This window comes from Chiloscyllium plagiosum, chromosome 31 (genome assembly GCF_004010195.1).
Source record: "Chiloscyllium plagiosum isolate BGI_BamShark_2017 chromosome 31, ASM401019v2, whole genome shotgun sequence".
Lineage (NCBI taxonomy): Eukaryota > Metazoa > Chordata > Chondrichthyes > Orectolobiformes > Hemiscylliidae > Chiloscyllium > Chiloscyllium plagiosum.
The window spans coordinates 18,682,869-18,695,141 of NC_057740.1; positions in this window are offsets into that span (position 1 = coordinate 18,682,869).

A 12,273-nucleotide genomic window follows, 5' to 3' on the forward strand; every position below is an offset into this window, starting at 1 on the left:
GATGATACCAGGCTGATTCTTCCTGATTACCTTCAGTTTTTTCTTTACCACCCTTTTACGCAGTGAGTTCCAGATATCCATAACCCTCTGGGTGAATAAACATCCTCAAATCCCCTCTAATCCTTCTGCTTCTTATCTTAAAACTGTTACTGGTCCTGTACTAAGTGGAAAATCTTCTCCCTATCTACTCTGTCAATGCTCCTCAAACGTTGTAAGCCTCAATCAGATTTCTCCTCGGCCTCTTCTGCTCAAAGGATAACAACACCAGTCTATCTAGCCTCTTCATGGATGAATTGCACCAGCCGAGGCAACATCCTGATGAATCATTTCTGTATCCTCTTTAGTGCAATCACATCTATCCTATAACCTAGCAACCAGAATTGCACACAGTACTCCAGCTGTGGCCTAACTAAAGTTATATGTAGCTTCATCATAACCTTCTTGCTATTGTATTCAGTGCCTTGACTAATAAAAGCAAGTATCCCATCTGCCTTCTTAACCACCTTATCTACCTGTATTGCTTCTTCATGGATCTAGGATGTACACACCAAGGTCCCTGTGATCTTCTTTACATCCTTGAGTCTTACCATTCAACATGTACTCTCTTGCTTTTTCAGTCTTTTTCAGTCTTTCCAAAATGCATCACCTCATGTTTCTGTCAGCTGAATAAATTAATTTCTGTCTTGTGAGAATTTGTAGAGGTATTGGCATTCAATCCCACAACCAATTTGTTTTTATACCTCAATTCATTTTCTCTTTTTTGGAAAAGTGAATCCAATTGTATTGTCCAAGTCTAAAAGCAAATATTTCAATTGAAAGTGCAGTGGGACAATTGAATATTATGCCCAGCATATTAATTTTATTGCGTGAAGAAAAAATAAACTACTGTTACTCTTTTCAGTTGTAGACAAAGACATTTCTGAACCAAATGTGTTAACTAAGTGTAGGAGCTATGATTTTATGGGAAATAGAGAATATGCACTCACAGAACATTTTATATTTTGTTTGTGTATTTTGAGGCTGAAATTCACTTTCAAGACAGGTAACAGGACCAGGTTTGTTTTGGAGCAACCCCCAGAGGAACTTAGCAATTTTGACTAAGGCACCTCTTTGACTGACAGTCGAGACAAGCTCCCTGTCCAATTAAGGGTAATAAATGGCCTATTGAAAGTGGACGGCCAATCAAAGGCTTTTCAGCTTCACAGGGGTTCCTGACGACAATGGATAGCAGGTAACTAAGAGATCACTTCAAAAGAAGGTGGCGCAAGGGGTAGGATAAGAATATTTGTACAGAGTAGCCATTAGGCTCATCCCCCTCCAGGCAGGGGACTATAGGGTTGTCTGGATGCTGTCATCCTGGCCTGCTACTGGGTTTCTACCTCCAGGAAGTTGATCTGCCCCTCGCATTGCTTCAGGAATTTGGCTGATTGGAAAATCCCAGGCTTGCATTTAAAATGAGCTGAACTAGTTTCCTGACCCACAAGCAAAAGATTAATGCCAGGAACTGGCGTGCTGGCCCACACTGAAATTTTCTCACCCTGCCTGCCTCCCTTTCCAATCTCAGCATGGTTGAAAACCTTTCCTTTGCGATTTCTACAGTAAAACCAAAAGAAAGTCCCAAATGGCAATGTAACTTTTAAATATGGAAATTGATAGGTTTCTAGACACCGGTAGAGTTTGAGAGGGCACTGTTCCTTGCATTGAGCATTTCATCCTTCATGGCTGTTTTACATGAAACCATTTGTGTGGTTTGACTCTGTGGTTTTGTCTGTTTTCCTTCCCTTGGAAACTACTGTCGGGTGCCATCTTAGTTCATCTTGCTACTTAAGTGCCTTACGGCTTTTGATCGCCTTCTGAAGGATGACAAAATTGTCTTATTGTGGACTCTGTTTTCTGTCCCCAGATCTCTTCCTTCTGCTTTCCTGCTGTTTGACCTCTAACTCAACCAACCAAAACTTCAACTGATTTGCTGCCTGAAGGGAAGGAAAGGCATGGCTTTTACATATCTTAAATTTCACATTACCAAGACCCATGCTGGGATTAAATGGCCTTTAAAAATGGTTATCACTGTCACCCGAGATATTTCTTAGGTGTCAATCACATAAACAATTACATGCTGGTAACTATGATGGTCAAATGCCGAGTGCTGATGAAAAGTGTCCCTACCTGCTAAGTTCTATTCTCTTTTTCTCTCTTATCTTTCAGTAACAACCAACAGATCATGGACTTCTATATTTCTTTATCTCTTCACTGACTTCACAAACAGCAATGACCCTTGGGTTTCTGCCAGATTGATGACATTTGTGGTTCCGCTATCAGTCAGCCATTTATGATTTCTGTTCCTTCACCCTTTTGTAATCTTTGATTCACAGAATATTAATACCAATCCTGAGGTTTTACCAGAATTCATTACTCACTGTTGGTTAGTTTCAAAATCCATTTCTTTTGCAAAAGCTTAGACATAAAACATGTTTAGTATTTCTTCCATTCTCCTAATTTCCACCATAAATCTGTTTCTTTTATCCCTTATCAGTCCTTCCCCAAACTGACTTCTTTTTTGACTGATGGTAACATTTTGAATTTTGCTTGTATTGCTTGAGCCGAATTTTGCCAATTTATAATTTTTCTTGCATTTCAAAAACAGCATTTTTGACAACACTGAGGTCAGGGGTCAGAGATTGGACTTAACTGTAGTAATCTCAAGTGTTCATGAGTAATCATGAGACAAATCATTGCTGGATTCTCCTTGAGTCTCAGAAATGGCCAGATATTTTGAAACAGTGAATTTGAAATATAGCTCTGACTTAGAGTGGCATCATTATTTTGATGCAGTACATAACTGGTTAAAAAATGTATGACTTGCACTGTGAAAATTGTAAATAAATATTTACCATAGAATACGTTGTTGACTTACAATTGTGCGTTGTATTGCCATCATGATTTTCATTGTGCTTTCCCGAATGACAAGGGAACCTGTATAGAAACGTGAAGCATTACAGTAAGGGATGTACTTATTTCAAAGAGTCACTATGTCATGCTATTATTTAACTAAATTAATTCAATAGTAAATGTGCACTTCCAATGTTAGAGAACGTGAGATCCATTATGATTGAGTTCTAGCGAATACGTATTGCAACATTATCAGATATTTTTTACTCCTTTTGTGTCCATTCTGTCTCTTGTTTAAAACAAAGTTCCATGAATAATGTACAGTTCAAGGGTGGTCATGGCCTAGTGGTATTGTTGCTGGACTATTAATCCAGAGACCCAGGAAATGTTCTAGGGATCTGGGTTTGAATCCCACCACAACAGGTGGTACAATTTGAATTCAATACAAATCTTGAATAAAGTTTTTGATGGTGACCATGAATCCATTGTTGACTGTCAGGAAAACCCATCCAGTTCATTAATGTCCTTGAAGAAAGGAAAGTGCCATCCTTACCCAGTGTAGCCTTCATGTGACTCCAGATCCACAGCAATGTGGTTGACTCTTAACTGCATTCTGGGCAATTAGGGATGGGCTATAAATGTTAGTGTAGCCAGCGATGCCTCCTCCTGTAAAATTAAAAACAATGAAGTGTCTTTTCTCTTTTTTCTTTGTTTATGGGATGTGGGCCTTGCTGAGTAAGGCTATGATTTATTATCCATTCCTTCACGCTCATGGGAGATAGTTGTGAGCCACTTTCTTGAAACATTACTGTCCACACACCATGATGTAAGCAATACACAATATGAAGATGTCCTTTGTCTCTCAAAAACTGTGTAGTGGCTACTTTTACTGATACTTCAATGGGAGATGCTCCTGTGACAGGGAGATTCATGAAAAGTGGTACAAACAAGCCAGTTTTGGTAATAAACATTGAAGTCCCCAATACAGAATACAATCTTTGCCTTTGCCTCACTCCGTGCATCCTCCAAGTGTTCAGCAACTAGGGGTGTTTGGTAGCTAATGATCAGCAAGAGGTTTTCTTGCTTATGTTTGGTCTAATGGTATGAAATCTCAAGGTTTCTGAAGTCAATGTTGATGACTTGTAGGGAAACTCCCTCCTGACTATACTTCACTGTGCCACCACCTCTGTTTGGTCATCTTAATAGTGGGACAGGTTATAAATGATGTCTGGAACATATTCAGTAGGATGTGATTTGCTGAGTATGACTCTGTCAGGGTGTTGCTTGAGCTGGTTGTGGAACAGCTCCCCATTGTTTGTATATGCCCTCAAATGTTAGAATAAAGGACTTTGCAGGGTCAACAGGACTGGGTTTGCTGTTGTGATTTCTAGTGCTAAGGTTGATGCTGGGTGGTCCTTCCAGTTTTATTCCTACTTGACCTTTCTGTAGTGGTTTGATATAACCCTGTTGAAGAAATGGCTTGCTGGACCATTTCAGAGAGCACTTAATGATATGGCTGGAGTGAGGATGGCAGAATCTGTCCCTAACGTGTGGGTTCATATTTAAAATCCAATTGGATTCATTCCCCACAATATCAAGAAATGGGTTAAAGCACTGGATACAGCAAAGATTAAGGGCCATACAGTCATAGAGATGTACAGCATGGAAACTTCAGTCCAACTCATCCATGCCAAGTAGATATCCTAAATTAATCTAGTCCCATTTGCCAGCATTTAGCCCATATCCCTCTGAACTTTCCTATTCAGAAACCCATCCAGCTGCCTTTAAAATATTGTAATTGTACCAACCTCCATCACTTCCTCTCACAGCTTGTTCCATCCACAGACCACCCTCTGCATAAAAAATTGCCCTGAGGTCTTTTAATTCTTGCCCCCCCGGTCCCTTTTAAATTTTTTCCCTCTCACCCTAAACCTATGTCCTCTAGTTTTGGACTCTCCTACCCTGGGGAAAATATCTTGTATATTCATCCTATCTATGCCCCTCATGATTTTATAAACCTCTATAAGGTCACCCCTCAGTCACCAACATTCCAGGAAAAATAGCTCCAGACTATTCAGCCTCTTCCTATAGCTCAAACCCTCCAACAAACCCTGGCAACATCCTTGTAAATCTTTTCTAAACATTTTCACAAGTTTCACAACCAGAATTGCACACAGTATTCCAATAGTGGCCTAACCAATGGTCTGTACAGCTTCAACATGACTTCCCAACTTCTTTATTTGATGCACTGACCAATAAAGGCAAGCGTACCAAATGCCTTCTTCACTATCCTGTATACCTGCGACTCCACTTTCGAAGAACTATGCACCTGCACTCCAAGGTCTTTTTGTTCAGCCCTGACAATGTTCAGACAATCATAGTTAAGACTTGTACCTGGCCACTTTATTCCAGTACAGTTGAACACTGGCACCTACATAGCAATGTAGGAAATTGCCCAGGTATGTCCAGTACATAAAAAGAGAATAAATACAATCTGCCTAATCACCATTCAATCAAATTAATCTTAATCATCAGCAAAGTAATGAAAGGTGTTGAAGAAAATACTGTGAAACAGCAATAGTCTGATGACTGACATGCAGTTTAGGTTCTTCCATGGCCACTCACATCCTGGCCTTATTACAGCCTGAGTTCAAACATGGATAAGAGAGCAGAACTGACTGCCATTGCCATCAAAGCAGCTTTTGGTGAAGCGTGTCATCAATGATTGCTAGCAATCCTGAAGTTAATGGGAATAAGGGAAAAACTCACTATTGGTCAATGTCACAGCAAACACAAACAAAGGTGGTTGGTGCTTTGGAGACCAAAGAAGTTCCTAGGTCCAAGCATCTTCACCTACTTAATCAATAATCTGCCTTCCATTCTAAATGTGGGGATGTGCACAGATGATCACACAATGTTAAGCATCATTCACAACACTACAGATGCTATAGGAGTCTGTCCAAAGGTGGACTTTGTGCTGATTAATGGCAAGAAATGTTTTTGGTGCACAAGTGCCTGGCAATGACCATTTCCGGTAACAGACTCTAACCATTTCCCCATGACATTCAAAGGATTTACCATTGCGCAATACTCCATTTTAAATACCCTGGGGTTACTAGAAATGGAACAGGGCTAGACACATAATCATTATGGCTACAACAACAAGTCAGAAGCTGGGTATTCTCTGGTGAATAATATAGCTCCTGCCTTCCTGTCCAACATTACAAGACATAATTCAAGAATGTGATGGAATACTTTCCACTTGACTGGATGATGCAGTTCAAAAAATACTCAGGAAGTTTTCCACCATCCAGAATAAAGGCTTTGTTGACACCTCATCCATCATCTTCAACATTTACTTCATCCACCACCAACATACAGTGGCAGCAGTGTGTGCTATCTACGAGATGCACTGCAGCAACTCAAAAAGGTTCCATCAACAGCACCTTCTGATCTCGATATCTCCATCAGCTAGAAAGAAAAGGACATGAGAGGTACACCACCTGCAAATTCACTTGCAAATCACACAATATTCTAATTTGGAGCAATAACACTGTTCTCCCACTGTCAAAAGTTAAAATCCTGAAACTCCTCTCCTTGCAGCACTGTGGCTATCCCTACCCTCCATGGACTGCAGCAGTTCAAGGAGGCAGCTCATCAGCACCTTCTCAAGGGTTATTCGGAATGGGTTATAAAGTCTAACTCTTCCAGTGACACCCACATAGAGTCATAGAGTCATAGAGATGTACAGCATGGAAACAGATCCTTTGGTTCAACCTGTCAATGCCGACCAGATATCTCAACCCAATCTAGTCCCACCTACCAGCACCCAGTGGCCTAACCAATGTCCTGTACAGCCACAACATGACCTCTCAACTCCTGTACTCAATACTCTGACCAATAAAGGATCTCATTAACTAATTTTAAAAATGACAAAAACATGCCTAACCCTCTCTCACACATGTATTTTTGCTGTATGACTTTATTTTTGGATAATTAAAGTATCTTATTATTAGACTGTCATATTAGTAACATAAATTACAGTTTATACTTAAGTACTGGCTTAAGAATCTTGTTTACATGACTTCCCTTTCCTCACTAGAAGTATCCTTCTCTTGTTCATTCACTTCACAATGGTCCCATTTATATTACTTACTTAAGCTGTTTCCAAACTCTGTCAATTATAATGCTTGATGTAGAACAGCTTTGGAGAAGTCATAATTTTAATGACGTTCAAGTGTGCATGTACCTCCAGTTTCTGATAATTGTGCTTGGCTTCTGTGTCAGCATGTGACATGGAACTGTTAAAAGTCACTTAGTTATTCTCCTAGAGGCACCCTGAATGGCACAATTAAATATTTCTGATTGTTGTAATGAGTCTTCTGAAGCTAAACCCTGAAATGGGCCGAGTATAATCTGTACATTGTGTGGCTCTGCTTGTGTCAAGTGGGTCAGCCCTGTTTTGCTTGCACGCAGCTGATTGTGGAGCATATATAATAATGCTAATATCTTGACAGGCAGCACCTTAATCCAAAGGTGTTCCTGCTAAGTATTAATACTAGGCACATAGTCATGAAGCTGAGGGAAAGAAATAAATCTCTGCCTATTTATCTTTCTAGTAACTCCATAGGCTGGATTTTTCTGCTCCATCTCACCAGGCATATTTTTGGCAGGGTGGAGGATCACATAAAACATGACAGGTTACAAGCCCATCAACTTCCCACTTGCCCCTGACCAGTTAAACAGTAAGTGCTTCTTCTGTGTCATTCAGCTGAGTGGGACTCATATTAAAGAATATGGAGCCAAACAACAATGTCTGCAGATTATACAAATTTTGATGGCATTGTATGTAGTATACATGGGAGTGGAAAGTTGCAATGGAACATTGATAGCTTAAATAATTGGGCAAAACCAATGCAAATAGAATCCCAATGAAAGAAAATGTGAAATCATCCACTTTGGATCCATAAAAGATAGGTCAAAGTATTTTTTAAAATGGTGAGTAATTAGGAAACCCAAAGGAAAGAGAGACTTGAGGATTCATTAACAATTTTTTTCTGTTCAGCTTAATCTTAGACAAGCTGCACCTTCAACACAAAAAGAAGGAATTTATATTCCACCTATATAGAGCCCATTTAGAATACAATGTTCAGTATGCACCTTAGGAAAGATGGTCTTGGAGGGTCACTTCACAGATTCACCAGAATGATACTGGGAATGAAAGGGTTAATTATGCAGGCAGGTTGCTCAGAACAGGTTTGTATTCCCTTGAGTAGAAAGACTTAAGGAGTATTCCAAATTCTGTGATAAAAGATGATTGAAGGAATAAAAGGTAGTAACTAATTCCGTTTTGGGGCAGAACTAATCAGGTGTGCATAATCTTAAAAACTGAATAAAGAACTGTTGATGCTGGAAATCTCAAACATAAAACAGAAATTGCTGGAGAAATTCAGCAGGTCTGAAGAAGGTTCTGTTGAAGAGTCACCTGACTCAAAATGTTAAGTCTGTTTTATCTCCACAGACGCTGCTAGAACCACTGGGTTCCTCCAGCAATTTCTGTTTTTGTACATTAAAAAATGAGTTGGGTCCTTCACAGGTGATGAGAAGAAATACTTCACATAAGAGATGATGAATATGTGCCTACCTTGGTTAAATTAAGATATTTATTTAATTGATGCACTAAGGATTACAGAACCAACATAGGTAGGGGGAATTAAGATATAGATCAACCATCACCTAATTAAAGGAACTGAATGGCTTTCTCTTATTCCTATAGGACACAGAAGAGTTCTGATACCAGTTCTGACATCTTGGGGAGATGTTTGTGTCCTTTCAGGTGGAGGGTTTTATGGGTGAATTCTGTGCATTCTTGAGTTTAATAAATCAGTTCACTTGGAGACCAGCATCTGACTCCAAATGTCATGGAGGCTGCTTTAACTTGCTCAGATATCAGCTAAACTTGTTCCGTGCCCTGAGGTTGAATAGAAAAGCATCTGCTTTATTTTGGCCTTAATACATGTTTAGGCATTGTCATATTACATTGATTACACTTCATTATTTCAAGTTAAAACCAAAATCACAACTTGTCAAAAACCACATTCACCCTATTCTTCTCTTATTCCTTCTTTTAATCCTTCACTCACCTTTTGCATTTTGCTGTCTTGTGTTTTCCATGTATCATTCTTGCTTTAGTTTAGCAAAAAAACTCCCCATCAGGCTATGACATACAAAGGTTTTTAAAGCAGTTTGTCTTGGCTGATGGAAGATGCCTAATTTTCCCAACTCTCTGTCAGAGAACTCTGCTCTCAGGTGTGCTCTCTTTAAACCAGACAAAGAACTGCTCTGCAAAATAGTGGATGGGAACAAATTAAAGTATCTGTTAAAGTCTACAATGACCTGGCTATCAAATATATCCATATGAATTAATCCCATTAGGTACTTGTATCAAAATTGACTTGCTGGATCCAATCCTTCCTTCCCTCTGACATCTGAACAAGAGGCACCTGGACTCAACTTTAGCATTGTTTTAAAAAATTCTCAAGGTCAAGGACCAGGCTCGCAGGAAAGTAGTCTGACACAGAACAAACAGCCAAGAGGCGAGTCTGCTAGAATATAAGTGTTTTATTCCCCGCAGCGTCGCCACAACCAGGTCTCGTACTTACAACGGGTCTGGTTTATACTCACTCTACGTGTTACCGGAACTGGGAGCCGTCAGTTCTCGTAGAGCGGTTGCCAACAACCCACGCTCGGCGGTTAAACGCAACCCCGGAGCAGACTCTACCGAACTGGAGACTTTTCCAGCTGATATACTCTTTTCGAGATCTAAACATTCATGTGAACAGCAGAGCAAGGCTGAAAAACACATTCCATTCTGGTCACATACAGATAAGAAGATTCACACGGGAAGGTGTGTAATAAGATTCACACGGGACTAAGCGACACCTTCCATTTTCGGTTAGATTCACACATGTATTGGGACACAATTTTAACCCTTTCACCACATTCCACTGCTTGGCCCAATACATGTGTTACATTATGATTTACACATGTATTGGGACATAATTTTACACCACAAGCATCAAAATACAGCAAATCTTTTTATTTTTGAATTGAATTGAATTGAATTTATTGTCATGCATACTGAGGCATAGTGAAAAGCTTTGTCTTGCGAGCAATACAGGCAGATCACAGAGTTAAGTATCATAGATAAGTAAATAATAGGTAAACAGCGGCAAAAACAAAAACACAGGTACAGGAGAATGTTAAGAGTTTGTGAGTCCATTCAGTATTCTAACTGGTGCGTGCGTTCAGGCTTCTGTACCTTTTCCCCGATGGTAGAGATTGTAGAAAAACATTGCCACAGTGGGATGGATCTTTGAGAATGCTGGCAGTCTTTCCTTGACAGTGGGCCTCGTAGATGGATTCTATAGATGGGAGGTTGGCCTTTGCAATTGTCCAAGTTGAGTTCACCACTCTCTGAAACCGTCTCCAATCTTGAATGGCACAGTTGCCTTACCAGGTAGTGATACATCCAGACAGTGAATTGAATTGAATAAACCCCACTCTCTGCAATTGGATCCTCAGTGTCCTGACCCACAGGCCACAATCAGTGAAGATTGGGGACAATATTTCATCCTCACTGGTGTGCATACCAGTCTCCTACTGTACTCACTGTATACCCATGACCGTATCACCAAATACCAGACTAATGCCATATCTGTTTTGATTAAGAATGCATAGACACAACTGCACACCCTTGGACACATGTACTAGACATTTGAATTGAATTGAATTGAATAAGCTCCACTCACTACAACTGGATCCTTAGTTTCCTGACCCATAGACCACAATCCGTGAAGATTGGGGACAATATTTCATCCTCACTAACGCTCAACGCTGGGGCCCCCAGTGGTGCATACTCAGCCCCTTACTGTACTCACTGTATACCCATAACTGTGTCACCAAATACCAGACTAATGCCATTTATAAGTTCGCTGATGACACCACCATAGTTGGTCGAATCTCAGATGGCGATGAAACAGACTACAGACGGGAGGTGGAAGACCTGGAAAAAAGGTGCATTGACAACAACCAAGCTCTCAATGCCGGCAAACCAAGGATCTCATTACTAACTTTCTACAGAATGCTACTCAAGCCCCACTACACATCAACAGCACTCGTTCCACCTCTGTGCTGTTAATGTGTAGGGGGCATGAGTAACATCCTGCCAAAAGTCAATAATGAGTCCTTGGTTTTGTTGGCATTGAGAGCTAGGTTGTTCTCAGTGCACCATTTTTCCAGATCTTCCACCTCCCGTCTGTAGACTGTTTCATCACCATCTGAGATTCGACCAACTATGGTGCTGTCATAGCGAACTTGTAAATGGCATTAGTCTGGTATTTGGTGATACAGTTATGGGTATACAGTGAGTACAATAAGGGGCTGAGTATGCACCACTGGGGGCTCCAGTGTTGAGTGTTAGTGAGGATGAAATATTGTCCCCAATCTTCACTGATTGTGGCCTGTGGCTCGGAAACTGAGGATCCAGTTGCAGAGAGTGGAGCTTATTCAGTTCAATCTAAATGTCTATAAACGTGTCCAAGGGTGTGCAGTTGTGTCTATGCATCCTTAATCAAAACATATACCACAGGCAATGTTTCTAACTTCCAGAGTTAGACTGTAATCTGATAAATCCTGAATTAAATTGGGTGGGGGGTGAATTTTAATCCTTTGGGGATTATATTGTTCGCAAATGAAGGTAACAAACTGAGCCAGCTGGAAATCAGACACCAGTGGAAGGTAAAATGAGTGGGTAAGGAATCTTATGGTGCAGTGTGGTCTGAGCCAGCAGCCCGATTTTAAGTCCCATTTGCTCCAAGGATTTGTAGCAACATCAGTCAACAGGTTGATTAGAAAATATTTAAATGAATGGAGTGTTGGGGATGACAAAGAGTTGGTGATGAGCACATGACACTTCCGGGTCTGAGCAGCAGCCAATCGGGGCCGTGGTCACGCCGTGAGCCCGAGTGCCAAGGGAGACCGCCTCAAGGGCAGCCGCTGATTGGCTCGTATGGACACTAGCTTTGATTGGTCAGAATGGCCGTCAATCAATAGTTAGGCAGGGTGATGGGGCGTTTCGAAAGCAATCCCGCTTTATCACAGCACCGATTGGTCAGCACACTGCACCGTCTTCAGGTGCGGTCCCGCCCACTCCAGCACGGTCCCCGCCTCCTCCAGCTCAGTCCCCGCCCCCTACTGCTCGGCTTTCCCTTCCAATATGTTCTGTCCCCGCCCCCTCCACTTCTGGCCGCGCCCCCTCCTCCACTCCTCCTCTGGCCCCCACCCCGTGCGATGCTGGCCCCGCCCCCCCAGGCCCGCCCTCTC